General features: G+C 39.2%; 59 non-coding genes across 59 annotated transcripts; all 59 read left to right on the forward strand.

Moving 5' to 3' along the window:
• The first annotated feature begins 422 nt into the window (after positions 1 to 422).
• Positions 423 to 494, forward strand: TRNAT-CGU (transfer RNA threonine (anticodon CGU)). The gene has a single exon. It is a non-coding gene; the product is annotated as a tRNA-Thr (tRNA).
• A 132-nt stretch (positions 495 to 626) lies between these two features.
• On the forward strand, positions 627 to 698 carry TRNAT-CGU (transfer RNA threonine (anticodon CGU)). Its single transcript has one exon. It is a non-coding gene; the product is annotated as a tRNA-Thr (tRNA).
• Positions 699 to 830: 132 nt separating this feature from the next.
• Positions 831 to 902, forward strand: TRNAT-CGU (transfer RNA threonine (anticodon CGU)). The gene has a single exon. It is a non-coding gene; the product is annotated as a tRNA-Thr (tRNA).
• A 132-nt stretch (positions 903 to 1,034) lies between these two features.
• TRNAT-AGU (transfer RNA threonine (anticodon AGU)) lies at positions 1,035 to 1,106 on the forward strand. The gene has a single exon. It is a non-coding gene; the product is annotated as a tRNA-Thr (tRNA).
• A 132-nt stretch (positions 1,107 to 1,238) lies between these two features.
• TRNAT-CGU (transfer RNA threonine (anticodon CGU)) lies at positions 1,239 to 1,310 on the forward strand. Its single transcript has one exon. It is a non-coding gene; the product is annotated as a tRNA-Thr (tRNA).
• Positions 1,311 to 1,442: 132 nt separating this feature from the next.
• Positions 1,443 to 1,514, forward strand: TRNAT-CGU (transfer RNA threonine (anticodon CGU)). Its single transcript has one exon. It is a non-coding gene; the product is annotated as a tRNA-Thr (tRNA).
• A 132-nt stretch (positions 1,515 to 1,646) lies between these two features.
• Positions 1,647 to 1,718, forward strand: TRNAT-CGU (transfer RNA threonine (anticodon CGU)). Its single transcript has one exon. It is a non-coding gene; the product is annotated as a tRNA-Thr (tRNA).
• A 540-nt stretch (positions 1,719 to 2,258) lies between these two features.
• On the forward strand, positions 2,259 to 2,330 carry TRNAT-CGU (transfer RNA threonine (anticodon CGU)). Its single transcript has one exon. It is a non-coding gene; the product is annotated as a tRNA-Thr (tRNA).
• A 132-nt stretch (positions 2,331 to 2,462) lies between these two features.
• TRNAT-CGU (transfer RNA threonine (anticodon CGU)) lies at positions 2,463 to 2,534 on the forward strand. Its single transcript has one exon. It is a non-coding gene; the product is annotated as a tRNA-Thr (tRNA).
• Positions 2,535 to 2,666: 132 nt separating this feature from the next.
• Positions 2,667 to 2,738, forward strand: TRNAT-CGU (transfer RNA threonine (anticodon CGU)). Its single transcript has one exon. It is a non-coding gene; the product is annotated as a tRNA-Thr (tRNA).
• A 132-nt stretch (positions 2,739 to 2,870) lies between these two features.
• Positions 2,871 to 2,942, forward strand: TRNAT-CGU (transfer RNA threonine (anticodon CGU)). Its single transcript has one exon. It is a non-coding gene; the product is annotated as a tRNA-Thr (tRNA).
• Positions 2,943 to 3,074: 132 nt separating this feature from the next.
• TRNAT-CGU (transfer RNA threonine (anticodon CGU)) lies at positions 3,075 to 3,146 on the forward strand. The gene has a single exon. It is a non-coding gene; the product is annotated as a tRNA-Thr (tRNA).
• Positions 3,147 to 3,482: 336 nt separating this feature from the next.
• On the forward strand, positions 3,483 to 3,554 carry TRNAT-CGU (transfer RNA threonine (anticodon CGU)). The gene has a single exon. It is a non-coding gene; the product is annotated as a tRNA-Thr (tRNA).
• A 132-nt stretch (positions 3,555 to 3,686) lies between these two features.
• Positions 3,687 to 3,758, forward strand: TRNAT-CGU (transfer RNA threonine (anticodon CGU)). Its single transcript has one exon. It is a non-coding gene; the product is annotated as a tRNA-Thr (tRNA).
• A 330-nt stretch (positions 3,759 to 4,088) lies between these two features.
• On the forward strand, positions 4,089 to 4,160 carry TRNAT-CGU (transfer RNA threonine (anticodon CGU)). The gene is given in 2 exon segments: positions 4,089 to 4,124; positions 4,128 to 4,160. It is a non-coding gene; the product is annotated as a tRNA-Thr (tRNA).
• Positions 4,161 to 4,292: 132 nt separating this feature from the next.
• Positions 4,293 to 4,364, forward strand: TRNAT-CGU (transfer RNA threonine (anticodon CGU)). The gene has a single exon. It is a non-coding gene; the product is annotated as a tRNA-Thr (tRNA).
• A 132-nt stretch (positions 4,365 to 4,496) lies between these two features.
• TRNAT-CGU (transfer RNA threonine (anticodon CGU)) lies at positions 4,497 to 4,568 on the forward strand. The gene has a single exon. It is a non-coding gene; the product is annotated as a tRNA-Thr (tRNA).
• Positions 4,569 to 4,700: 132 nt separating this feature from the next.
• On the forward strand, positions 4,701 to 4,772 carry TRNAT-CGU (transfer RNA threonine (anticodon CGU)). Its single transcript has one exon. It is a non-coding gene; the product is annotated as a tRNA-Thr (tRNA).
• Positions 4,773 to 4,904: 132 nt separating this feature from the next.
• Positions 4,905 to 4,976, forward strand: TRNAT-AGU (transfer RNA threonine (anticodon AGU)). Its single transcript has one exon. It is a non-coding gene; the product is annotated as a tRNA-Thr (tRNA).
• An 816-nt stretch (positions 4,977 to 5,792) lies between these two features.
• On the forward strand, positions 5,793 to 5,864 carry TRNAS-CGA (transfer RNA serine (anticodon CGA)). The gene has a single exon. It is a non-coding gene; the product is annotated as a tRNA-Ser (tRNA).
• A 335-nt stretch (positions 5,865 to 6,199) lies between these two features.
• On the forward strand, positions 6,200 to 6,271 carry TRNAT-CGU (transfer RNA threonine (anticodon CGU)). Its single transcript has one exon. It is a non-coding gene; the product is annotated as a tRNA-Thr (tRNA).
• Positions 6,272 to 6,759: 488 nt separating this feature from the next.
• TRNAT-CGU (transfer RNA threonine (anticodon CGU)) lies at positions 6,760 to 6,831 on the forward strand. The gene has a single exon. It is a non-coding gene; the product is annotated as a tRNA-Thr (tRNA).
• Positions 6,832 to 7,695: 864 nt separating this feature from the next.
• TRNAT-CGU (transfer RNA threonine (anticodon CGU)) lies at positions 7,696 to 7,767 on the forward strand. Its single transcript has one exon. It is a non-coding gene; the product is annotated as a tRNA-Thr (tRNA).
• Positions 7,768 to 7,899: 132 nt separating this feature from the next.
• On the forward strand, positions 7,900 to 7,971 carry TRNAT-CGU (transfer RNA threonine (anticodon CGU)). Its single transcript has one exon. It is a non-coding gene; the product is annotated as a tRNA-Thr (tRNA).
• Positions 7,972 to 8,103: 132 nt separating this feature from the next.
• TRNAT-CGU (transfer RNA threonine (anticodon CGU)) lies at positions 8,104 to 8,175 on the forward strand. Its single transcript has one exon. It is a non-coding gene; the product is annotated as a tRNA-Thr (tRNA).
• A 132-nt stretch (positions 8,176 to 8,307) lies between these two features.
• Positions 8,308 to 8,379, forward strand: TRNAT-AGU (transfer RNA threonine (anticodon AGU)). The gene has a single exon. It is a non-coding gene; the product is annotated as a tRNA-Thr (tRNA).
• An 816-nt stretch (positions 8,380 to 9,195) lies between these two features.
• Positions 9,196 to 9,267, forward strand: TRNAS-CGA (transfer RNA serine (anticodon CGA)). The gene has a single exon. It is a non-coding gene; the product is annotated as a tRNA-Ser (tRNA).
• Positions 9,268 to 9,601: 334 nt separating this feature from the next.
• On the forward strand, positions 9,602 to 9,673 carry TRNAT-CGU (transfer RNA threonine (anticodon CGU)). The gene has a single exon. It is a non-coding gene; the product is annotated as a tRNA-Thr (tRNA).
• A 488-nt stretch (positions 9,674 to 10,161) lies between these two features.
• Positions 10,162 to 10,233, forward strand: TRNAT-CGU (transfer RNA threonine (anticodon CGU)). Its single transcript has one exon. It is a non-coding gene; the product is annotated as a tRNA-Thr (tRNA).
• Positions 10,234 to 11,097: 864 nt separating this feature from the next.
• TRNAT-CGU (transfer RNA threonine (anticodon CGU)) lies at positions 11,098 to 11,169 on the forward strand. Its single transcript has one exon. It is a non-coding gene; the product is annotated as a tRNA-Thr (tRNA).
• A 286-nt stretch (positions 11,170 to 11,455) lies between these two features.
• Positions 11,456 to 11,529, forward strand: TRNAT-CGU (transfer RNA threonine (anticodon CGU)). The gene has a single exon. It is a non-coding gene; the product is annotated as a tRNA-Thr (tRNA).
• A 123-nt stretch (positions 11,530 to 11,652) lies between these two features.
• Positions 11,653 to 11,851, forward strand: TRNAT-CGU (transfer RNA threonine (anticodon CGU)). The gene is made up of 2 exons: positions 11,653 to 11,688; positions 11,816 to 11,851. It is a non-coding gene; the product is annotated as a tRNA-Thr (tRNA).
• Positions 11,852 to 12,187: 336 nt separating this feature from the next.
• TRNAT-CGU (transfer RNA threonine (anticodon CGU)) lies at positions 12,188 to 12,259 on the forward strand. The gene has a single exon. It is a non-coding gene; the product is annotated as a tRNA-Thr (tRNA).
• A 490-nt stretch (positions 12,260 to 12,749) lies between these two features.
• Positions 12,750 to 12,823, forward strand: TRNAT-CGU (transfer RNA threonine (anticodon CGU)). Its single transcript has one exon. It is a non-coding gene; the product is annotated as a tRNA-Thr (tRNA).
• Positions 12,824 to 12,946: 123 nt separating this feature from the next.
• Positions 12,947 to 13,018, forward strand: TRNAS-CGA (transfer RNA serine (anticodon CGA)). The gene has a single exon. It is a non-coding gene; the product is annotated as a tRNA-Ser (tRNA).
• Positions 13,019 to 13,558: 540 nt separating this feature from the next.
• On the forward strand, positions 13,559 to 13,630 carry TRNAT-CGU (transfer RNA threonine (anticodon CGU)). The gene has a single exon. It is a non-coding gene; the product is annotated as a tRNA-Thr (tRNA).
• Positions 13,631 to 13,762: 132 nt separating this feature from the next.
• On the forward strand, positions 13,763 to 13,834 carry TRNAT-CGU (transfer RNA threonine (anticodon CGU)). The gene has a single exon. It is a non-coding gene; the product is annotated as a tRNA-Thr (tRNA).
• A 132-nt stretch (positions 13,835 to 13,966) lies between these two features.
• On the forward strand, positions 13,967 to 14,038 carry TRNAT-CGU (transfer RNA threonine (anticodon CGU)). The gene has a single exon. It is a non-coding gene; the product is annotated as a tRNA-Thr (tRNA).
• A 132-nt stretch (positions 14,039 to 14,170) lies between these two features.
• Positions 14,171 to 14,242, forward strand: TRNAT-CGU (transfer RNA threonine (anticodon CGU)). The gene has a single exon. It is a non-coding gene; the product is annotated as a tRNA-Thr (tRNA).
• Positions 14,243 to 14,374: 132 nt separating this feature from the next.
• TRNAA-CGC (transfer RNA alanine (anticodon CGC)) lies at positions 14,375 to 14,446 on the forward strand. Its single transcript has one exon. It is a non-coding gene; the product is annotated as a tRNA-Ala (tRNA).
• A 132-nt stretch (positions 14,447 to 14,578) lies between these two features.
• On the forward strand, positions 14,579 to 14,650 carry TRNAT-CGU (transfer RNA threonine (anticodon CGU)). Its single transcript has one exon. It is a non-coding gene; the product is annotated as a tRNA-Thr (tRNA).
• Positions 14,651 to 15,243: 593 nt separating this feature from the next.
• Positions 15,244 to 15,315, forward strand: TRNAT-CGU (transfer RNA threonine (anticodon CGU)). The gene has a single exon. It is a non-coding gene; the product is annotated as a tRNA-Thr (tRNA).
• A 286-nt stretch (positions 15,316 to 15,601) lies between these two features.
• TRNAT-CGU (transfer RNA threonine (anticodon CGU)) lies at positions 15,602 to 15,675 on the forward strand. The gene has a single exon. It is a non-coding gene; the product is annotated as a tRNA-Thr (tRNA).
• Positions 15,676 to 15,798: 123 nt separating this feature from the next.
• On the forward strand, positions 15,799 to 15,997 carry TRNAT-CGU (transfer RNA threonine (anticodon CGU)). Its single transcript has 2 exons — positions 15,799 to 15,834; positions 15,962 to 15,997. It is a non-coding gene; the product is annotated as a tRNA-Thr (tRNA).
• Positions 15,998 to 16,333: 336 nt separating this feature from the next.
• Positions 16,334 to 16,405, forward strand: TRNAT-CGU (transfer RNA threonine (anticodon CGU)). Its single transcript has one exon. It is a non-coding gene; the product is annotated as a tRNA-Thr (tRNA).
• A 490-nt stretch (positions 16,406 to 16,895) lies between these two features.
• On the forward strand, positions 16,896 to 16,969 carry TRNAT-CGU (transfer RNA threonine (anticodon CGU)). Its single transcript has one exon. It is a non-coding gene; the product is annotated as a tRNA-Thr (tRNA).
• A 123-nt stretch (positions 16,970 to 17,092) lies between these two features.
• TRNAS-CGA (transfer RNA serine (anticodon CGA)) lies at positions 17,093 to 17,164 on the forward strand. The gene has a single exon. It is a non-coding gene; the product is annotated as a tRNA-Ser (tRNA).
• Positions 17,165 to 17,704: 540 nt separating this feature from the next.
• Positions 17,705 to 17,776, forward strand: TRNAT-CGU (transfer RNA threonine (anticodon CGU)). The gene has a single exon. It is a non-coding gene; the product is annotated as a tRNA-Thr (tRNA).
• Positions 17,777 to 17,908: 132 nt separating this feature from the next.
• TRNAT-CGU (transfer RNA threonine (anticodon CGU)) lies at positions 17,909 to 17,980 on the forward strand. Its single transcript has one exon. It is a non-coding gene; the product is annotated as a tRNA-Thr (tRNA).
• Positions 17,981 to 18,112: 132 nt separating this feature from the next.
• TRNAT-CGU (transfer RNA threonine (anticodon CGU)) lies at positions 18,113 to 18,184 on the forward strand. Its single transcript has one exon. It is a non-coding gene; the product is annotated as a tRNA-Thr (tRNA).
• Positions 18,185 to 18,317: 133 nt separating this feature from the next.
• TRNAT-CGU (transfer RNA threonine (anticodon CGU)) lies at positions 18,318 to 18,389 on the forward strand. The gene has a single exon. It is a non-coding gene; the product is annotated as a tRNA-Thr (tRNA).
• Positions 18,390 to 18,521: 132 nt separating this feature from the next.
• On the forward strand, positions 18,522 to 18,593 carry TRNAA-CGC (transfer RNA alanine (anticodon CGC)). Its single transcript has one exon. It is a non-coding gene; the product is annotated as a tRNA-Ala (tRNA).
• A 132-nt stretch (positions 18,594 to 18,725) lies between these two features.
• On the forward strand, positions 18,726 to 18,797 carry TRNAT-CGU (transfer RNA threonine (anticodon CGU)). The gene has a single exon. It is a non-coding gene; the product is annotated as a tRNA-Thr (tRNA).
• Positions 18,798 to 19,390: 593 nt separating this feature from the next.
• On the forward strand, positions 19,391 to 19,462 carry TRNAT-CGU (transfer RNA threonine (anticodon CGU)). The gene has a single exon. It is a non-coding gene; the product is annotated as a tRNA-Thr (tRNA).
• Positions 19,463 to 19,597: 135 nt separating this feature from the next.
• TRNAT-CGU (transfer RNA threonine (anticodon CGU)) lies at positions 19,598 to 19,669 on the forward strand. The gene has a single exon. It is a non-coding gene; the product is annotated as a tRNA-Thr (tRNA).
• Positions 19,670 to 20,253: 584 nt separating this feature from the next.
• Positions 20,254 to 20,325, forward strand: TRNAT-CGU (transfer RNA threonine (anticodon CGU)). Its single transcript has one exon. It is a non-coding gene; the product is annotated as a tRNA-Thr (tRNA).
• A 132-nt stretch (positions 20,326 to 20,457) lies between these two features.
• TRNAT-CGU (transfer RNA threonine (anticodon CGU)) lies at positions 20,458 to 20,529 on the forward strand. The gene has a single exon. It is a non-coding gene; the product is annotated as a tRNA-Thr (tRNA).
• Positions 20,530 to 20,661: 132 nt separating this feature from the next.
• On the forward strand, positions 20,662 to 20,733 carry TRNAT-CGU (transfer RNA threonine (anticodon CGU)). Its single transcript has one exon. It is a non-coding gene; the product is annotated as a tRNA-Thr (tRNA).
• A 796-nt stretch (positions 20,734 to 21,529) lies between these two features.
• On the forward strand, positions 21,530 to 21,601 carry TRNAT-CGU (transfer RNA threonine (anticodon CGU)). Its single transcript has one exon. It is a non-coding gene; the product is annotated as a tRNA-Thr (tRNA).
• The last annotated feature ends 1,163 nt before the right edge of the window (positions 21,602 to 22,764 follow it).

Genomic DNA, 22,764 nt, shown 5'->3' on the forward strand with positions numbered 1-22,764 from the left:
TTTTGTTCAACATAGCCTCAGAGGCCAATTGGTAAGGCGTCGGTCTCGTAAACTGAAGATCATGGGTTCGAACCCCATCTGAGACTAAATTAGAAGTAGTTTTGGATTGGAAGTATTCCACAAATCTCATTTGAAGCGCCAAATCGGTGAAAAAATAAAAGTCATTGACCTTCCTAAATTGTAGTGACGTCACTGCCATTTATTTTTAGTTCAACATAGCCACAGTGGCCAAGTGGTTAGGCGTTCGTCTCGTAAACCGAAGATCATGGGTTTGAACCCCATCTGAGACTAAATTAGAAGTAGTTTTGGATTGGAAGTATTCCACAAATCTCATTTGAAGCGCCAAAACGGTGAAAAAATAAAAGTCATTGACCTTCCTAAATTGTAGTGACATCACTGCCATTTATTTTTAGTTCAACATAGCCTCAGTGGCCAAGTGGTAAGGCGTCGGTCTCGTAAACCGAAGATCATGGTTTGGAACCCCATCTGAGGCTAAATTAGAAGTAGTTTTGGATTGGAAGTATTCCACAAATCTCATTTGAAACGCCAAAAAGGTGAAAAAATAAAAATCATTGGCCTTCCTAAATTGTAGTGACGTCACTGCCAATTATTTTCAGTGCAACATAGCCTCAGTGGCCAAGTGGTAAGGCGTCGGTCTCGTAAACCGAAGATCATGGGTTCGAACCCCATCTTAGACTAAATTAGAAGTAGTTTTGGATTGGAAGTATTCCACAAATCTCATTTGAAGCGCCAAAACGGTGAAAAAATAAAAGTCATTGATCTTTCTAAATTGTAGTGACGTCACTGCCATTTATTTTTAGTTCAACATAGCCTCAGTGGCCAAGTGGTAAGGCGTCGGTCTCGTAAACCGAAGATCATGGGTTCGAACCACATCTGAGACTAAATTAGAAGTAGTTTTGGATTGGAAGTATTCCACAAATCTCATTTGAAGCGCCAAATCGGTGAAAAAATAAAACTCATTGACCTTCCTAAATTGTAGTGACGTCACTGCCTTTTATTTTTAGTTCAACATAGCCTCAGTGGCCAAGTGGTAAGGCGTCGGTCTAGTAAACCGAAGATCATGGGTTCAAACCCCATCTAAGGCTAAATTAGAAGTAGTTTTGGATTGGAAGTATTCTACAAATCTCATTTGAAGCGCCAAAAAGGGGAAAAAATAAAAATCATTGGCCTTCCTAAATTGTAGTGACGTCACTGCCAATTATTTTCAGTGCAACATAGCCTCAGTGGCCAAGTGGTAAGGCGTCGGTCTCGTAAACCGAAGATCATGGGTTCGAACCCCATCTGAGACTAAATTAGAAGTAGTTTTGGATTGGAAGTATTCTACAAATCTCATTTGAAGCGCCAAAAAGGTGAAAAAATAAAAATCATTGGCCTTCCTAAATTGTAGTGACGTCACTGCCAATTATTTTCAGTGCAACATAGCCTCAGTGGCCAAGTGGTAAGGCGTCGGTCTCGTAAACCGAAGATCATGGGTTTGAACCCCATCTGAAACTAAATTAGAAGTAGTTTTGGATTGGAAGTATTCCACAAATCTCATTTGAAGCGCCAAAACGGTGAAAAAATAAAAGTCATTGATCTTTCTAAATTGTAGTGACGTCACTGCCATTTATTTTTAGTTCAACATAGCCTCAGAGGCCAAGTGGTAAGGCGTCGGTCTCGTAAACTGAAGATCATGGGTTCGAACCCCATCTGAGACTAAATTAGAAGTAGTTTTGGATTGGAAGTATTCCACAAATCTCATTTGAAGCGCCAAAACGGTGAAAAAATAAAAGTCATTGACCTTTCTAAATTGTAGTGACGTCACTGCCATTTATTTTTAGTTCAACATAGCCTCAGAGGCCAATTGGTAAGGCGTCGGTCTCGTAAACTGAAGATCATGGGTTCGAACCCCATCTGAGACTAAATTAGAAGTAGTTTTGGATTGGAAGTATTCCACAAATCTCATTTGAAGCGCCAAATCGGTGAAAAAATAAAAGTCATTGACCTTCCTAAATTGTAGTGACGTCACTGCCATTTATTTTTAGTTCAACATAGCCACAGTGGCCAAGTGGTTAGGCGTTCGTCTCGTAAACCGAAGATCATGGGTTTGAACCCCATCTGAGACTAAATTAGAAGTAGTTTTGGATTGGAAGTATTCCACAAATCTCATTTGAAGCGCCAAAACGGTGAAAAAATAAAAGTCATTGACCTTCCTAAATTGTAGTGACATCACTGCCATTTATTTTTAGTTCAACATAGCCTCAGTGGCCAAGTGGTAAGGCGTCGGTCTCGTAAACCGAAGATCATGGTTTGGAACCCCATCTGAGGCTAAATTAGAAGTAGTTTTGGATTGGAAGTATTCCACAAATCTCATTTGAAACGCCAAAAAGGTGAAAAAATAAAAATCATTGGCCTTCCTAAATTGTAGTGACGTCACTGCCAATTATTTTCAGTGCAACATAGCCTCAGTGGCCAAGTGGTAAGGCGTCGGTCTCGTAAACCGAAGATCATGGGTTTGAACCCCATCTGAGACTAAATTAGAAGTAGTTTTGGATTGGAAGTATTCCACAAATCTCATTTGAAGCGCCAAAACGGTGAAAAAATAAAAGTCATTGACCTTCCTAAATTGTAGTGACATCACTGCCATTTATTTTTAGTTCAACATAGCCTCAGTGGCCAAGTGGTAAGGCGTCGGTCTCGTAAACCGAAGATCATGGTTTGGAACCCCATCTGAGGCTAAATTAGAAGTAGTTTTGGATTGGAAGTATTCCACAAATCTCATTTGAAACGCCAAAAAGGTGAAAAAATAAAAATCATTGGCCTTCCTAAATTGTAGTGACGTCACTGCCAATTATTTTCAGTGCAACATAGCCTCAGTGGCCAAGTGGTAAGGCGTCGGTCTCGTAAACCGAAGATCATGGGTTCGAACCCCATCTGAGACTATATTAGAAGTAGTTTTGGATTGGAAGTATTCCACAAATCTCATTTGAAGCGCCAAAACGGTGACAAAATAAAAGTCATTGATCTTTCTAAATTGTAGTGACGTCACTGCCATTTATTTTTAGTTCAACATAGCCTCAGAGGCCAAGTGGTAAGGCGTCGGTCTCGTAAACTGAAGATCATGGGTTCGAACCCCATCTGAGACTAAATTTGAAGTAGTTTTGGATTGGAAGTATTCCACAAATCTCATTTGAAGCGCCAAAACGGTGAAAAAATAAAAGTCATTGACCTTTCTAAATTGTAGTGACGTCACTGCCATTTATTTTTAGTTCAACATAGCCACAGTGGCCAAGTGGTTAGGCGTTCGTCTCGTAAACCGAAGATCATGGGTTTGAACCCCATCTGAGGCTAAATTAGAAGTAGTTTTGGATTGGAAGTATTCCACAAATCTCATTTGAAGCGCCAAAACGGTGAAAAAATAAAAGTCATTGACCTTCCTAAATTGTAGTGACATCACTGCCATTTATTTTTAGTTCAACATAGCCTCAGTGGCCAAGTGGTAAGGCGTCGGTCTCGTAAACCGAAGATCATGGTTTGGAACCCCATCTGAGGCTAAATTAGAAGTAGTTTTGGATTGGAAGTATTCCACAAATCTCATTTGAAGTGCCAAAACGGTGAAAAAATAAAAATCATTGGCGTTCCTAAATTGTAGTGACGTTACTGCCATTTATTTTCATTTCAACATAGCCTCAGTGGCTAAGTGGTAAGGCGTTCGTCTCGTAAATCGAAGATCATGGGTTCGAACCCCATCTGAGGCTAAATTAGAAGTAGTTTTGGATTGGAAGTATTCCACAAATCTCATTTAAAGCGCCAAAACGGTGAAAAAATAAAAATCATTGACCTTCCTAAATTGTAGTGACGTCACTGCCATTTTTTTTATCATAGCCCTAGTGGCCAAGTGGTAAGGCGTCGGTCTCGTAAACTGAAAATCTTGGGTTCGAACCCCATCCGAGACAAAATTAGAAGTAGTTTTGGATTGGAAGTATTCCACAAATCTCATTTGAAGAGCCAAAACGGTGAAAAAATAAAAATCATTGACCTTCCTAAATTGTAGTGACGTCACTGCCATGTATTTTTAGTTCAACATAGCCTCAGTGGCCAAGTGGTAAGGCGTCGGACTCGTAAAACGCCGATCATGGGTTCGAACCCCATCTGAGGCTAAATTAGAAGTAGTTTTGGATTGGAAGTATTCCACAAATCTTATTTGAAGCGCCAAAACGGTGAAAAAATAAAAGTCATTGACTTTCCTAAATTGTAGTGACGTCACTGCCATTTCTTTTTAGTTCAACATAGCCTCAGTGGCCAAGTGGTAAGCCGTCGGTCTCGTAAACCGAAGATCATGGGTTCGAACCCCATCTGAGACTAAATTAGAAGTAGTTTTGGATTGGAAGTATTCCACAAATCTCATTTGAAGCGCCAAAACGGTGAAAAAATAAAAATCATTGGCATTCCTAAATTGTAGTGACGTCACTGCCATTTATTTTCATTTCAACATAGCCTCAGTGGCCAAGTGGTTAGGCTTTCGTCTCGTAAATCGAAGATCATGGGTTCGAACCCCATCTGAGGCTAAATTAGAAGCAGTTTTGGATTGGAAGTATTCCACAAATCTCATTTGAAGCGCCAAAACGGTGAAAAAATAAAAATTATTGGCCTTCCTAAATTGTAGTGACGTCACTGCCATTTATTTTTAGTTCAACATAGCCTCAGTGGCCAAGTGGTAAGGCGTCGGTCTCGTTAACAGAAGATCATGGGTTCGAACCCCATCTGAGGCTAGATTAGAAGTAGTTTTGGATTGGAAGTATTCGACAAATCTCATTTGAAGCCCCAAAACGGTGAAAAAATAAAAATCATTGTCCTTCCTAAATTGTAGTGACGTCACTGCCATTTATTTTAACTTTAACATAGCCTCAGTGGCCAAGTGGTTAGGCTTCTGTCTAGTAAACAGTAGATCATGGGTTCGAACCCCATCTGAGGCTAGATTAGAAGTTGTTTTGGATTGGAAGTATTCCACAAATCTCACTTGAAGCGCCAAAACGTTGAAAAAATAAAAAGCATTGGCCTTCCTAAATTGTAGTGACGTCACTGCCATTTTTTTTTATCATAGCCCTAGTGGCCAAGTGGTACGGCGTCGGTCTCATAAACCGAAGATCTTGGGTTCGATCCCCATCTGAGACTAAATTAGAAGTAGTTTTGGATTGGAAGTATTCCACAAATCTCATTTGAAGCGCCAAAACGGTAAAAAAATAAAAGTCATTGACCTTCCTAAATTGTAGTGACAACGCTGCCATTTATTTTTAGTTCAACATAGACTCAGTGGCCAAGTGGTAAGGCGTCGCTCTTGTAAACCGAAGATCATTGGTTCGAACCCCATCTGAGGCTAAATTAGAAGTAATTTTGGATTGGAAGTATTCCACAAATCTCATTTGAAGCGCCAAAACGGTGAAAAAATAAAAGTCATTGACCATCCTAAATTGTAGTGACGTCAATGCCATTTATTTTTAGTTCAACACAGCCTCAGTGGCCAAGTGGTAAGGCGTCAGTCTCGTAAACCGATTGGAAGTATTCCACAAATCTCATTTGAAGCGCCAAAACGGTGAAAAAATAAAAATCATTGGCCTTCCTAAATTGTAGTAACGTCACTGCCATTTATTTTTAGTTCAACATATCTTCAGTGGCCAAGTGGTAAGGCGTTGGTCTCGTAAACCGAAGATAAAGGATAAAGTGATGTCGATTTGTCATTGGCCTTCCTAAATTGTAGTGACGTCACTGCCATTTATTTTTATTTCAACATAGCCTCAGTGGCCAAGTGGTGAGGCGTCGGTCTCGAAAACCGAAGATCATGGGTTCGAACCCCATCTGAGGCTAAATTAGAAGTAGTTTTGGATTGGAAGTATTCCACAAATCTCATTTGAAACGCCAAAACGTGAAAAAATAAAAATCATTGACCTTCCTAAATTGTAGTGACGTCACTGCCATTTCTTTTTAGTTCAACATAGCCTCAGTGGCCAAGTGGTTAGGCGTTCGTCTCGTAAATCGAAGATCATGGGTTCGAACTCCATCTGAGGCTAAATTAGAAGTAGTTTTGGATTGGAAGTATTCCACAAATCTCATTTGAAGCGCCAAAACGGTGAAAAAATAAAAATCATTGGCCTTCCTAAATTGTAGTGACGTCACTGCCATTTATTTTTAGTTCAACGTAGCCTTAGTGGCCAAGTGGTAAGGCGTCGGTCTCGTAAACCGAAGATCATGGTTTGGAACCCCATCTAAGGCTAAATTAGAAGTAGTTTTGGATTGGAAGTATTCCACAAATCTCATTTGAAGCGCCAAAACAGTGAAAAAATAAAAATCATTGGCCTTCCTAAATTGTAGTGACGTCACTGCCATTCATTTTCCTTTCAATTTAGCCTCAGTGGCCAAGTGGATATGCTTTCGTCTCGTAAACCGAAGATGATGGGTTCGAACCCCATCTGAGGCTAGATTAGAAGTAGTTTTGGATTGGAAGTATTCCACAAATCTCATTTGAAGCGCCAAAACGGTGAAAAAATAAAAGTCATTGACCATCCTAAATTGTAGTGACGTCACTGCCATTTATTTTAGTTCAACACAGCCTCAGTGGCCAAGTGGTAAGGCGTCAGTCTCATAAACCGATTGGAAGTATTCCACAAATCTCATTTGAAGCGCCAAAACGGTGAAAAAATAAAAATCATTGGCCTTCCTAAATTGTAGTGACGTCACTGCCATTTATTTTAGTTCAACATATCTTCAGTGGCCAAGTGGTAAGGCGTTGGTCTCGTAAACCGAAGATCATGGGTTCAAACCCCATCTGAGGCTAAATTAGACGTAGTTTTGGATTCGAAGTATTCCACAAATCTCATTTGGAAATGGTGAAAAAATAAAAATCATTGACCTTCCTAAATTGTAGTGACGTCACTGCCATTTATTTTTAGTTCAACATAGCCTCAGTGGCCAAGTGGTACGGCGTCGGTCTCATAATCCGAAGATCTTGGGTTCGAACCCCATCTGAGACTAAATTAGAAGTAGTTTTGGATTGGAAGTATTCCACAAATCTCATTTGAAGCACCAAAACGGTAAAAAAATAAAAGTCATTGACCTTCCTAAATTGTAGTGACGTCACTGCCATTTATTTTTAGTTCAACATAGCCTCAGTGGCCAAGTGGTAAGGCGTCGCTCTTGTAAACCGAAGATCATTGGTTCGAACCCCATCTGAGGCTAAATTAGAAGTAGTTTTGGTTTGGAAGTATTCCACAAATCTCATTTGAAGCGCCAAAACGGTGAAAAAATAAAAATCATTGGCCTTCCTAAATTGTAGTGACGTCACTGCCATTTATTTTTAGTTCAACATATCTTCAGTGGCCAAGTGGTAAGGCGTTGGTCTTGTAAACCGAAGATAAAGGATAAAGTGATGTCGATTTGTCATTGGCCTTACAAAATTGTAGTGACGTCACTGCCATTTCTTTTTAGTTCAACATAGCCTCAGTGGCCAAGTGGTTAGGCGTTCGTCTCGTAAATCGAAGATCATGGGTTCGAACTCCATCTGAGGCTAAATTAGAAGTAGTTTTGGATTGGAAGTATTCCACAAAATTCATTTGAAGCGCCAAAACGGTGAAAAAATAAAAGTCATTGACCTTCCTAAATTGTAGTGACGTCACTGCCATTTATTTTTAGTTCAACGTAGCCTCAGTGGCCAAGTGGTAAGGCGTCGGTCTCGTAAACCGAAGATCATGGTTTGGAACCCCATCTAAGGCTAAATTAGAAGTAGTTTTGGATTGGAAGTATTCCACAAATCTCATTTGAAGCGCCAAAACGGTGAAAAAATAAAAATCATTGGCCTTCCTAAATTGTAGTGACGTCACTGCCATTCATTTTTATTTCAATTTAGCCTCAGTGGCCAAGTGGTAAGGCGTCAGTCTCGTAAATCGAAGATCATGGGTTCGAACCCCATCTGAGGCTAAATTAGAAGCAGTTTTGGATTGGAAGTATTCCACAAATCTCATTTGAAGCGCCAAAACGGTGAAAAAATAAAAATTATTGGCCTTCCTAAATTGTAGTGACGTCACTGCCATTTATTTTTAGTTCAACATAGCCTCAGTGGCCAAGTGGTAAGGCGTCGGTCTCGTTAACAGAAGATCATGGGTTCGAACCCCATCTGAGGCTAGATTAGAAGTAGTTTTGGATTGGAAGTATTCGACAAATCTCATTTGAAGCCCCAAAACGGTGAAAAAATAAAAATCATTGTCCTTCCTAAATTGTAGTGACGTCACTGCCATTTATTTTAACTTTAACATAGCCTCAGTGGCCAAGTGGTTAGGCTTCTGTCTAGTAAACAGTAGATCATGGGTTCGAACCCCATCTGAGGCTAGATTAGAAGTTGTTTTGGATTGGAAGTATTCCACAAATCTCACTTGAAGCGCCAAAACGTTGAAAAAATAAAAAGCATTGGCCTTCCTAAATTGTAGTGACGTCACTGCCATTTTTTTTTATCATAGCCCTAGTGGCCAAGTGGTACGGCGTCGGTCTCATAAACCGAAGATCTTGGGTTCGATCCCCATCTGAGACTAAATTAGAAGTAGTTTTGGATTGGAAGTATTCCACAAATCTCATTTGAAGCGCCAAAACGGTAAAAAAATAAAAGTCATTGACCTTCCTAAATTGTAGTGACAACGCTGCCATTTATTTTTAGTTCAACATAGACTCAGTGGCCAAGTGGTAAGGCGTCGCTCTTGTAAACCGAAGATCATTGGTTCGAACCCCATCTGAGGCTAAATTAGAAGTAATTTTGGATTGGAAGTATTCCACAAATCTCATTTGAAGCGCCAAAACGGTGAAAAAATAAAAGTCATTGACCATCCTAAATTGTAGTGACGTCAATGCCATTTATTTTTAGTTCAACACAGCCTCAGTGGCCAAGTGGTAAGGCGTCAGTCTCGTAAACCGATTGGAAGTATTCCACAAATCTCATTTGAAGCGCCAAAACGGTGAAAAAATAAAAATCATTGGCCTTCCTAAATTGTAGTAACGTCACTGCCATTTATTTTTAGTTCAACATATCTTCAGTGGCCAAGTGGTAAGGCGTTGGTCTCGTAAACCGAAGATAAAGGATAAAGTGATGTCGATTTGTCATTGGCCTTCCTAAATTGTAGTGACGTCACTGCCATTTATTTTTATTTCAACATAGCCTCAGTGGCCAAGTGGTGAGGCGTCGGTCTCGAAAACCGAAGATCATGGGTTCGAACCCCATCTGAGGCTAAATTAGAAGTAGTTTTGGATTGGAAGTATTCCACAAATCTCATTTGAAACGCCAAAACGTGAAAAAATAAAAATCATTGACCTTCCTAAATTGTAGTGACGTCACTGCCATTTCTTTTTAGTTCAACATAGCCTCAGTGGCCAAGTGGTTAGGCGTTCGTCTCGTAAATCGAAGATCATGGGTTCGAACTCCATCTGAGGCTAAATTAGAAGTAGTTTTGGATTGGAAGTATTCCACAAATCTCATTTGAAGCGCCAAAACGGTGAAAAATAAAAATCATTGGCCTTCCTAAATTGTAGTGACGTCACTGCCATTTATTTTTAGTTCAACGTAGCCTTAGTGGCCAAGTGGTAAGGCGTCGGTCTCGTAAACCGAAGATCATGGTTTGGAACCCCATCTAAGGCTAAATTAGAAGTAGTTTTGGATTGGAAGTATTCCACAAATCTCATTTGAAGCGCCAAAACAGTGAAAAAATAAAAATCATTGGCCTTCCTAAATTGTAGTGACGTCACTGCCATTCATTTTCCTTTCAATTTAGCCTCAGTGGCCAAGTGGATATGCTTTCGTCTCGTAAACCGAAGATGATGGGTTCGAACCCCATCTGAGGCTAGATTAGAAGTAGTTTTGGATTGGAAGTATTCCACAAATCTCATTTGAAGCGCCAAAACGGTGAAAAAATAAAAGTCATTGACCATCCTAAATTGTAGTGACGTCACTGCCATTTATTTTAGTTCAACACAGCCTCAGTGGCCAAGTGGTAAGGCGTCAGTCTCATAAACCGATTGGAAGTATTCCACAAATCTCATTTGAAGCGCCAAAACGGTGAAAAAATAAAAATCATTGGCCTTCCTAAATTGTAGTGACGTCACTGCCATTTATTTTAGTTCAACATATCTTCAGTGGCCAAGTGGTAAGGCGTTGGTCTCGTAAACCGAAGATCATGGGTTCAAACCCCATCTGAGGCTAAATTAGACGTAGTTTTGGATTCGAAGTATTCCACAAATCTCATTTGGAAATGGTGAAAAAATAAAAATCATTGACCTTCCTAAATTGTAGTGACGTCACTGCCATTTATTTTTAGTTCAACATAGCCTCAGTGGCCAAGTGGTACGGCGTCGGTCTCATAATCCGAAGATCTTGGGTTCGAACCCCATCTGAGACTAAATTAGAAGTAGTTTTGGATTGGAAGTATTCCACAAATCTCATTTGAAGCACCAAAACGGTAAAAAAATAAAAGTCATTGACCTTCCTAAATTGTAGTGACGTCACTGCCATTTATTTTTAGTTCAACATAGCCTCAGTGGCCAAGTGGTAAGGCGTCGCTCTTGTAAACCGAAGATCATTGGTTCGAACCCCATCTGAGGCTAAATTAGAAGTAGTTTTGGTTTGGAAGTATTCCACAAATCTCATTTGAAGCGCCAAAACGGTGAAAAAATAAAAATCATTGGCCTTCCTAAATTGTAGTGACGTCACTGCCATTTATTTTTAGTTCAACATATCTTCAGTGGCCAAGTGGTAAGGCGTTGGTCTTGTAAACCGAAGATAAAGGATAAAGTGATGTCGATTTGTCATTGGCCTTACAAAATTGTAGTGACGTCACTGCCATTTCTTTTTAGTTCAACATAGCCTCAGTGGCCAAGTGGTTAGGCGTTCGTCTCGTAAATCGAAGATCATGGGTTCGAACTCCATCTGAGGCTAAATTAGAAGTAGTTTTGGATTGGAAGTATTCCACAAAATTCATTTGAAGCGCCAAAACGGTGAAAAAATAAAAGTCATTGACCTTCCTAAATTGTAGTGACGTCACTGCCATTTATTTTTAGTTCAACGTAGCCTCAGTGGCCAAGTGGTAAGGCGTCGGTCTCGTAAACCGAAGATCATGGTTTGGAACCCCATCTAAGGCTAAATTAGAAGTAGTTTTGGATTGGAAGTATTCCACAAATCTCATTTGAAGCGCCAAAACGGTGAAAAAATAAAAATCATTGGCCTTCCTAAATTGTAGTGACGTCACTGCCATTCATTTTTATTTCAATTTAGCCTCAGTGGCCAAGTGGTAAGGCGTCAGTCTCGTAAACCGATTGGAAGTATTCCACAAATCTCATTTGAAGCGCCAAAACGGTGAAAAAATAAAAATCATTGGCCTTCCTAAATTGTAGTGACGTCACTGCCATTTATTTTTAGTTCAACATATCTTCAGTGGCCAAGTGGTAAGGCGTTGGTCTCGTAAACCGAAGATCATGGGTTCGAACCCCATCTGAGGCCAAATTAGTCGTAGTTTTGGATTCGAAGTATTCCACAAATCTCATTTGGAAACGGTGAAAAAATAAAAATCATTGACCTTCCTAAATTGTAGTGACGTCACTGCCATTTATTTTTAGTTCAACATAGCCTCAGTGGCCAAGTGGTAAGGCGTTGGTCTCGTAAACCGAAGATAAAGGATAAAGTGATGTCGATTTGTCATTGGCCTTACTAAATTGTAGTGACGTCACTGCCATTTATTTTTAGTTCAACATAGCCTCAGTGGCCATGTGGTGAGGCGTCGGTCTCGAAAACCGAAGATCATGGGTTCGAACCCCATCTGAGGCTAAATTTGAAGTAGTTTTGGATTGGAAATATTCCACAAATCTCATTTGAAACGCCAAAACGGTGAAAAAATAAAAATCATTGACCTTCCTAAATTGTAGTGACGTCACTGCCATTTCTTTTTAGTTCAACATAGCCTCAGTGGCCAAGTGGTTAGGCGTTCGTCTCGTAAATCGAAGATCATGGGTTCGAACTCCATCTGAGGCTAAATTAGAAGTAGTTTTGGATTGGAAGTATTCCACAAATTTCATTTGAAGCGCCAAAACGGTGAAAAAATAAAAGTCATTGACCTTCCTAAATTGTAGTGACGTCACTGCCATTTATTTTTAGTTCAACGTAGCCTCAGTGGCCAAGTGGTAAGGCGTCGGTCTCGTAAACCGAAGATCATGGTTTGGAACCCCATCTAAGGCTAAATTAGAAGTAGTTTTGGATTGGAAGTATTCCACAAATCTCATTTGAAGCGCCAAAACGGTGAAAAAATAAAAATCATTGGCCTTCCTAAATTGTAGTGACGTCACTGCCATTCATTTTTATTTCAATTTAGCCTCAGTGGCCAAGTGGTTATGCTTTCGTCTCGTAAACCGAAGATCATGGGTTCGAACCCCATCTGAGGCTAAATTAGAAGTAGTTTTGGATTGGAAGTATTCCTCAAATCTCATTTGAAGCGCCAAAACGGTGAAAAAATAAAAGTCATTGACCATCCTAAATTGTAGTGACGTCACTGCCATTTATTTTTAGTTCAACACAGCCTCAGTGGCCAAGTGGTAAGGCGTCAGTCTCGTAAACCGATTGGAAGTATTCCACAAATCTCATTTGAAGCGCCAAAACGGTGAAAAAATAAAAATCATTGGCCTTCCTAAATTGTAGTGACGTCACTGCCATTTATTTTTAGTTCATCATATCTTCAGTGGCCAAGTGGTAAGGCGTTGGTCTCGTAAACCGAAGATCATGGGTTCGAACCCCATCTGAGGCCAAATTAGTCGTAGTTTTGGATTCGAAGTATTCCACAAATCTCATTTGGAAACGGTGAAAAAATAAAAATCATTGACCTTCCTAAATTGTAGTGACGTCACTGCCATTTATTTTTAGTTCAACATAGCCTCAGTGGCCATGTGGTGAGGCGTCGGTCTCGAAAACCGAAGATCATGGGTTCGAACCCCATCTGAGGCTAAATTAGAAGTAGTTTTGGATTGGAAGTATTCCACAAATCTCATTTGAAGCGCCAAAACGGTGAAAAAATAAAAATCATTGACCTTCCTAAATTGTAGTGACGTCACTGCCATTTCTTTTTAGTTCAACATAGCCTCAGTGGCCAAGTGGTTAGGCGTTCGTCTCGTAAATCGAAGATCATGGGTTTGAACTATATCTGAGGCTAAATTAGAAGTAGTTTTGGATTGGAAGTATTCCACAAATCTCATTTGAAGCGCCAAAACGGTGAAAAAATAAAAATCATTGGCCATCCTAAATTGTAGTGACGTCACTGCCATTTATTTTTAGTTCAACGTAGCCTCAGTGGCCAAGTGGTAAGGCGTCGGTCTTGTAAACCGAAGATCATGGTTTGGAACCCCATCTAAGGCTAAATTAGAAGTAGTTTTGGATTGGAAGTATTCCACAAATCTCATTTGAAGCGCCAAAACGGTGAAAAAATAAAAATCATTGGCCTTCCTAAATTGTAGTGACGTCACTGCCATTTATTTTCAGTGCAACATAGCCTCAGTGGCCAAGTGGTGAGGCGTCGGTCTCGTAAACCGAAGATCATGGGTTCGAACCCCATCTGAGGCTAAATTAGAATTAGTTTTGGATTGGAAGTATTCCACAAATCTCATTTGAAACGCCAAAACGGTGAAAAAATAAAAATCATTGACCTTCCTAAATTGTAGTGACGTCACTGCCATTTCTTTTTAGTTCAACATAGCCTCAGTGGCCAAGTCGTAAGGCGTCGGTCTCGTAAACCGAAGATCATGGGTTGGAACCCCATCTGAGACTAAATTAGAAGTAGTTTTGGATTGGAAGTATTCCACAAATCTCATTTGAAACGCCAAAACGGTGAAAAAATAAAAATCATTGACCTTCCTAAATTGTAGTGACGTCACTGCCACTTCTTTTTAGTTCAACATAGCCTCAGTGGCCAAGTCGTAAGGCGTCGGTCTCGTAAACCGAAGATCATGGGTTGGAACCCCATCTGAGACTAAATTAGAAGTAGTTTTGGATTGGAAGTATTCCACAAATCTCATTTGAAGCGCCAAATCGGTGAAAAAATAAAAGCGTTTGACCTTCCTAAATTGTAGTGACGTCACTGCCATTTATTTTTAGTTCAACATAGCCTCAGTGGCCAAGTGGTAAGGCGTCGGTCTCGTAAACCGAAGATCATGGGTTCGAACCCCATCTGAGACTAAATTAGAAGTAGTTTTGGATTGGAAGTATTCGACAAATCTCATTTGAAGCGCCAAAACGGTGAAAAAATAAAAATCATTGGCCTTCCTAAATTGTAGTGACGTCACTGCCATTTATTTTTAGTTCAACATAGCCTCAGTGGCCAAGTGCTTAGGCGTTGGTCTCGCAAACCGAAGATCATGGGTTCGAACCCCATCTGAGGCTAAATTAGAAGTAGTTTTGGATTGGAAGTATTCCACAAATCTCATTTGAAGCGCCAAATCGGTGAAAAAATAAAAGCGTTTGACCTTCCTAAATTGTAGTGACGTCACTGCCATTTATTTTTAGTTCAACATAGCCTCAGTGGCCAAGTGGTAAGGCGTCGGTCTCGTAAACCGAAGATCATGGGTTCGAACCCCATCTGAGACTAAATTAGAAGTAGTTTTGGATTGGAAGTATTCCACAAATCTCAATTCTCATTTGAAGCGGCAAAAAGGTGAGAAAACTAAAATCGGGAAGAACATGGATGGATGAAAATATGACAATGGACATGAAACAAAATGGCGTACTTTGAAGTACCAGAGAGGGTGCAATTTAAAAGCCCTCGCTGAATTCGTTTAACATACTGTAAACAAAACTTTATGTCAGCTGGGATTAATATCCTCTGAAAAGACGTTTATGGTATTTTGTATAATATTTATTTTCACTGATATTTGACGAGTTGAATGTAAAATACAGCTGAAAACGGTATATTTGTTCGATTTTATTTTAACTGATCATTTCTTCACCGAAAACCGCGAAAATTAGTTGCAAGCGAAACTAAAGTATTTTACAGTTCTATTATTTCAAAATGTATTTGATAGTGTAATGAATGCCAATTTATTTGTGTAAGAACATGAACAATATTTGATTAACATGATATTTACCATGACGTAATGTGTGGCGGGTGTCGTGATGCCGATTTGTCATTGGCCTTACTAGATTGTAGTGACGTCACTGCCATTTATTTTTAGTTCAACATAGCCTCAGTGGCCAAGTGGTAAGGCGTCGGTCTCGTAAACCGAAGATTATGGGTTCGAACCCCATCTGAGGCTAAATTAGAAGTAGTTTTGGATTGGAAGTATTCGACAAATCTCATTTGAAGCGCCAAAACGGTGAAAAAATAAAAATCATTGGCCTTCCTAAATTGTAGTGACGTCACTGCCATTCATTTTTATTTCAATTTAGCCTCAGTGGCCAAGTGGTAAGGCGTCAGTCTCGTAAACCGATTGGAAGTATTCCACAAATCTCATTTGAAGCGCCAAAACGGTGAAAAAATAAAAATCATTGGCCTTCCTAAATTGTAGTGACGTCACTGCCATTTATTTTTAGTTCAACATATCTTCAGTGGCCAAGTGGTAAGGCGTTGGTCTCGTAAACCGAAGATCATGGGTTCGAACCCCATCTGAGGCCAAATTAGTCGTAGTTTTGGATTCGAAGTATTCCACAAATCTCATTTGGAAACGGTGAAAAAATAAAAATCATTGACCTTCCTAAATTGTAGTGACGTCACTGCCATTTATTTTTAGTTCAACATAGCCTCAGTGGCCAAGTGGTAAGGCGTTGGTCTCGTAAACCGAAGATAAAGGATAAAGTGATGTCGATTTGTCATTGGCCTTACTAAATTGTAGTGACGTCACTGCCATTTATTTTTAGTTCAACATAGCCTCAGTGGCCATGTGGTGAGGCGTCGGTCTCGAAAACCGAAGATCATGGGTTCGAACCCCATCTGAGGCTAAATTTGAAGTAGTTTTGGATTGGAAATATTCCACAAATCTCATTTGAAACGCCAAAACGGTGAAAAAATAAAAATCATTGACCTTCCTAAATTGTAGTGACGTCACTGCCATTTCTTTTTAGTTCAACATAGCCTCAGTGGCCAAGTGGTTAGGCGTTCGTCTCGTAAATCGAAGATCATGGGTTCGAACTCCATCTGAGGCTAAATTAGAAGTAGTTTTGGATTGGAAGTATTCCACAAATTTCATTTGAAGCGCCAAAACGGTGAAAAAATAAAAGTCATTGACCTTCCTAAATTGTAGTGACGTCACTGCCATTTATTTTTAGTTCAACGTAGCCTCAGTGGCCAAGTGGTAAGGCGTCGGTCTCGTAAACCGAAGATCATGGTTTGGAACCCCATCTAAGGCTAAATTAGAAGTAGTTTTGGATTGGAAGTATTCCACAAATCTCATTTGAAGCGCCAAAACGGTGAAAAAATAAAAATCATTGGCCTTCCTAAATTGTAGTGACGTCACTGCCATTCATTTTTATTTCAATTTAGCCTCAGTGGCCAAGTGGTTATGCTTTCGTCTCGTAAACCGAAGATCATGGGTTCGAACCCCATCTGAGGCTAAATTAGAAGTAGTTTTGGATTGGAAGTATTCCTCAAATCTCATTTGAAGCGCCAAAACGGTGAAAAAATAAAAGTCATTGACCATCCTAAATTGTAGTGACGTCACTGCCATTTATTTTTAGTTCAACACAGCCTCAGTGGCCAAGTGGTAAGGCGTCAGTCTCGTAAACCGATTGGAAGTATTCCACAAATCTCATTTGAAGCGCCAAAACGGTGAAAAAATAAAAATCATTGGCCTTCCTAAATTGTAGTGACGTCACTGCCATTTATTTTTAGTTCATCATATCTTCAGTGGCCAAGTGGTAAGGCGTTGGTCTCGTAAACCGAAGATCATGGGTTCGAACCCCATCTGAGGCCAAATTAGTCGTAGTTTTGGATTCGAAGTATTCCACAAATCTCATTTGGAAACGGTGAAAAAATAAAAATCATTGACCTTCCTAAATTGTAGTGACGTCACTGCCATTTATTTTTAGTTCAACATAGCCTCAGTGGCCATGTGGTGAGGCGTCGGTCTCGAAAACCGAAGATCATGGGTTCGAACCCCATCTGAGGCTAAATTAGAAGTAGTTTTGGATTGGAAGTATTCCACAAATCTCATTTGAAGCGCCAAAACGGTGAAAAAATAAAAATCATTGACCTTCCTAAATTGTAGTGACGTCACTGCCATTTCTTTTTAGTTCAACATAGCCTCAGTGGCCAAGTGGTTAGGCGTTCGTCTCGTAAATCGAAGATCATGGGTTTGAACTATATCTGAGGCTAAATTAGAAGTAGTTTTGGATTGGAAGTATTCCACAAATCTCATTTGAAGCGCCAAAACGGTGAAAAAATAAAAATCATTGGCCATCCTAAATTGTAGTGACGTCACTGCCATTTATTTTTAGTTCAACGTAGCCTCAGTGGCCAAGTGGTAAGGCGTCGGTCTTGTAAACCGAAGATCATGGTTTGGAACCCCATCTAAGGCTAAATTAGAAGTAGTTTTGGATTGGAAGTATTCCACAAATCTCATTTGAAGCGCCAAAACGGTGAAAAAATAAAAATCATTGGCCTTCCTAAATTGTAGTGACGTCACTGCCATTTATTTTCAGTGCAACATAGCCTCAGTGGCCAAGTGGTGAGGCGTCGGTCTCGTAAACCGAAGATCATGGGTTCGAACCCCATCTGAGGCTAAATTAGAATTAGTTTTGGATTGGAAGTATTCCACAAATCTCATTTGAAACGCCAAAACGGTGAAAAAATAAAAATCATTGACCTTCCTAAATTGTAGTGACGTCACTGCCATTTCTTTTTAGTTCAACATAGCCTCAGTGGCCAAGTCGTAAGGCGTCGGTCTCGTAAACCGAAGATCATGGGTTGGAACCCCATCTGAGACTAAATTAGAAGTAGTTTTGGATTGGAAGTATTCCACAAATCTCATTTGAAACGCCAAAACGGTGAAAAAATAAAAATCATTGACCTTCCTAAATTGTAGTGACGTCACTGCCACTTCTTTTTAGTTCAACATAGCCTCAGTGGCCAAGTCGTAAGGCGTCGGTCTCGTAAACCGAAGATCATGGGTTGGAACCCCATCTGAGACTAAATTAGAAGTAGTTTTGGATTGGAAGTATTCCACAAATCTCATTTGAAGCGCCAAATCGGTGAAAAAATAAAAGCGTTTGACCTTCCTAAATTGTAGTGACGTCACTGCCATTTTTTTTTTAGTTCAACATAGCCTCAGTGGCCAAGTGGTAAGGCGTCGGTCTCGTAAACCGAAGATCATGGGTTCGAACCCCATCTGAGACTAAATTAGAAGTAGTTTTGGATTGGAAGTATTCGACAAATCTCATTTGAAGCGCCAAAACGGTGAAAAAATAAAAATCATTGGCCTTCCTAAATTGTAGTGACGTCACTGCCATTTATTTTTAGTTCAACATAGCCTCAGTGGCCAAGTGCTTAGGCGTTGGTCTCGCAAACCGAAGATCATGGGTTCGAACCCCATCTGAGGCTAAATTAGAAGTAGTTTTGGATTGGAAGTATTCCACAAATCTCATTTGAAGCGCCAAATCGGTGAAAAAATAAAAGCGTTTGACCTTCCTAAATTGTAGTGACGTCACTGCCATTTATTTTTAGTTCAACATAGCCTCAGTGGCCAAGTGGTAAGGCGTCGGTCTCGTAAACCGAAGATCATGGGTTCGAACCCCATCTGAGACTAAATTAGAAGTAGTTTTGGATTGGAAGTATTCCACAAATCTCAATTCTCATTTGAAGCGGCAAAAAGGTGAGAAAACTAAAATCGGGAAGAACATGGATGGATGAAAATATGACAATGGACATGAAACAAAATGGCGTACTTTGAAGTACCAGAGAGGGTGCAATTTAAAAGCCCTCGCTGAATTCGTTTAACATACTGTAAACAAAACTTTATGTCAGCTGGGATTAATATCCTCTGAAAAGACGTTTATGGTATTTTGTATAATATTTATTTTCACTGATATTTGACGAGTTGAATGTAAAATACAGCTGAAAACGGTATATTTGTTCGATTTTATTTTAACTGATCATTTCTTCACCGAAAACCGCGAAAATTAGTTGCAAGCGAAACTAAAGTATTTTACAGTTCTATTATTTCAAAATGTATTTGATAGTGTAATGAATGCCAATTTATTTGTGTAAGAACATGAACAATATTTGATTAACATGATATTTACCATGACGTAATGTGTGGCGGGTGTCGTGATGCCGATTTGTCATTGGCCTTACTAGATTGTAGTGACGTCACTGCCATTTATTTTTAGTTCAACATAGCCTCAGTGGCCAAGTGGTAAGGCGTCGGTCTCGTAAACCGAAGATTATGGGTTCGAACCCCATCTGAGGCTAAATTAGAAGTAGTTTTGGATTGGAAGTATTCGACAAATCTCATTTGAAGCGCCAAAACGGTGAAATTAAAGTCATTGACCTTCCTAAATTGTAGTGACGTCACTGCCATTTACTAGTATTTTTAATTCAACATAGCCTCAGTGGCCAAGTGGTGAGGCGTCGGTCTCGTAAACCGAAGATCATGGGTTCGAACCCCATCTGAGGCTAAATTAGAAGTAGTTTTGGATTGTAAGTATTCTATAAATATCATTTCTCATTTGAAGCGCCAAAAAGGTGCAAAAAACAAAATTCGGGAAGAACATGGATGGATGAAAATATGACAATGGACTTGAAACAAAATGGCGTACTTTGAAGTACCAGAGAGGGTGCAATTTAAAAGCATTCGTTGAACATACTGTTAAAAAAACTTAATGTCAGCTGGGATTAATATCCGCTGAAAAGACTTTTTGAGTGTTTTGTATAATATTTATTTTCACTGATTTTTGACGAGTTGAATGGAAAATACCGGAAAACGGTATCTTCGCTCGATTTTATTTTAACTGAATCATTTCATTCCCGAAAACCGCGAAAATTAGTTGCAAGCGAAAATAAAGTATTTTACAGTTCTATTATTTCAAAATGTATTTGATAGTGTAATGAATGCCAATTTATTTATGTAAGAACATGAACAATATTTGATTAACATGATATTTACCATGACGTAATGTGTGGCGGGTGTCGTGATGCCGATTTGTCATTGGCCTTACTAAATTGTAGTGACGTCACTGCCATTTATTTTTAGTTCAACATAGCCTCAGTGGCCAAGTGGTAAGGCGTCGGTCTCGTAAACCGAAGATCATGGGTTCGAACCCCATCTGAGACTAAATTAGAAGTAGTTTTGGATTGGAAGTATTCCACAAATCTTATTTGAAGCACCAAAACGGTGAAAAAATAAAAGTCATTGACCTTCCTAAATTGTAGTGACGTCACTGCCATTTATTTTTAATTCAACATAGCCTCAGTGGCAAAGTGGTAAGGCGTCGGTCTCGTAAACCGAAGATCATGGGTTCGAACCCCATCTGAGACTAAATTAGAAGTAGTTTTGGATTGGAAGTATTCCACAAATCTTATTTGAAGCACCAAAACGGTGAAAAAATAAAAGTCATTGACCTTCCTAAATTGTAGTGACGTCACTGCCATTTATTTTTAATTCAACATAGCCTCAGTGGCAAAGTGGTAAGGCGTCGGTCTCGTAAACCGAAGATCATGGGTTCGAACTCCATCTGAGGCTAAATTAGAAGTAGTTTTGGATTGGAAGTATTCAACAAATCTCATTTGAAGCGCCAAAACGGTGAAAAAATAAAAATCATTGGCCTTCCTAAATTGTAGTGACGTCACTGCCATTTAGTTTCAGTTCAACATAGCCTCAGTGGCCAAGTGGTTAGGCGTCCGTCTCGTAAATCGAAGATCACGAGCTCGAACCCCATCTGAAGCTAAATTATAATTAGTTTTGGATTGGAAGTATTACACAAATCTCATTTCTCATTGAAAGCGCCAAAAAGGTGAGAAAACAAAATTCGGGAAGAACATGGATGGTTGAAAATATGACAATGGACATGAAACAAAATGGCGTACTTTGAAGTACCAGAGTGGATGCAATTTTAAAGCCCTCGCTGAATTCGTTTAACATACTGTAAACAAAACTTTATGTCAGCTGGGATTAATATCCTCTGAAAAGACGTTTATGGTATTTTGTATAATATTTATTTTCACTGATATTTGACGAGTTGAATGTAAAATACAGCTGAAAACGGTATATTTGTTCGATTTTATTTTAACTGATCATTTCTTCACCGAAAACCGCGAAAATTAGTTGCAAGCGAAACTAAAGTATTTTACAGTTCTATTATTTCAAAATGTATTTGATAGTGTAATGAATGCCAATTTATTTGTGTAAGAACATGAACAATATTTGATTAACATGATATTTACCATGACGTGATGTGTGGCGGGTATAGTGATGCCGATTTTTTTTGGCCTTCCTAAATTGTAGTGACGTCACTGTCATTTATTTTCCGTGCTACATAGCCTCAGTGGCCAAGTGGTAAGGCGTCGGTCTCGTAAACCAAAGATCATGGGTTGGAACCCCATCTGAGGCTAAATTAGATGTAGTTTTGGATTGGAAGTATTCCATAAATCTCATTTCTCATTTGAAGCGCCATAAAGGTGAGAAAACAAAAATCGGGAAGAACACGGATGGTCGAAAAACGAGGTGCTTGAAAATATGACAATGGACATGAAACAAAATGGCCGAGTTTGAAGTACATTGTACCAAAGAGGGTGCAATTTAAAAGCCCTCGCTGAATTCTGTAAAAAACACTTTATGTCAGCTGAGATTAATATCCGCTGAAAAGATTTTTTGAGTGTTTTGTATAATATTTATTTTCACTGATTTTTGACGAGTTGAATGTAAAATACAGGAAAACGGTATATTCGCTCGATTTATTTTAGCTGAATCATTTCTTCATCGAAAATAGCGAAAATTAGTTGCAAGTGAAAATAAAGTGTTTTACAGTTCTATTATTTCAAAATGCATTTGCACATTTACTATGACGTCATGTGTGTCGAGTATAGTGATGCAAGTACTTTGGTAAGCGCCAATGTATTTGATAGTGTAATGAATACCAATTTATTTATGTAAGAACATGAACAATATTCGATTAACATGATATTTACCATGACGTCATTAAAAATCACTCGCTGAATTCGTTGAACATACTGTAAAAATCTTTATTTCAGCTGGATTTAATATTCGCTGAAAATACTTTTGGGGTGTATTGCATGAAATTTATTTTCACCGATTTTTCACAAGTAGAATATAAAGCATAGAAAATAAAGATATATTCGCTGGATTTTATTTTCACTGAATCATTCTTTCAGCGAAAATGGCGAAAATTATTTCCAAGCAAAAAAGTATTTCAAAGTAATACAATTAACTATACGAATGGTCGCTCGTTACAACTATCCGCAATATCCAAATGGCGGGTCACGGGAAATCTCGCGTGATCTATATCCAACTAGGTTGTTCAACACAGCAGCGGAACGGAAACTATATTATAGAACATTTTTTCGAAGAACGCTTTATAATTCACTTCTTTGAATAGTTTTTACATATAACCGGGTGTCTTGAAAGGTGGTGATGTCATAAATGCATAAAAACACCAAGATATGAGTAATTTAGTATATAATAATAAGTGTGTATGTACAGGCGTGGATCCTGGCATAACATTTTACGTTCGAGTGTGACGCCGACAAGCATATG

This window comes from Saccoglossus kowalevskii, chromosome 21 (genome assembly GCF_978046115.1).
Source record: "Saccoglossus kowalevskii chromosome 21, keSacKowa6.1, whole genome shotgun sequence".
In the NCBI taxonomy this organism is placed as follows: domain Eukaryota; kingdom Metazoa; phylum Hemichordata; class Enteropneusta; family Harrimaniidae; genus Saccoglossus; species Saccoglossus kowalevskii.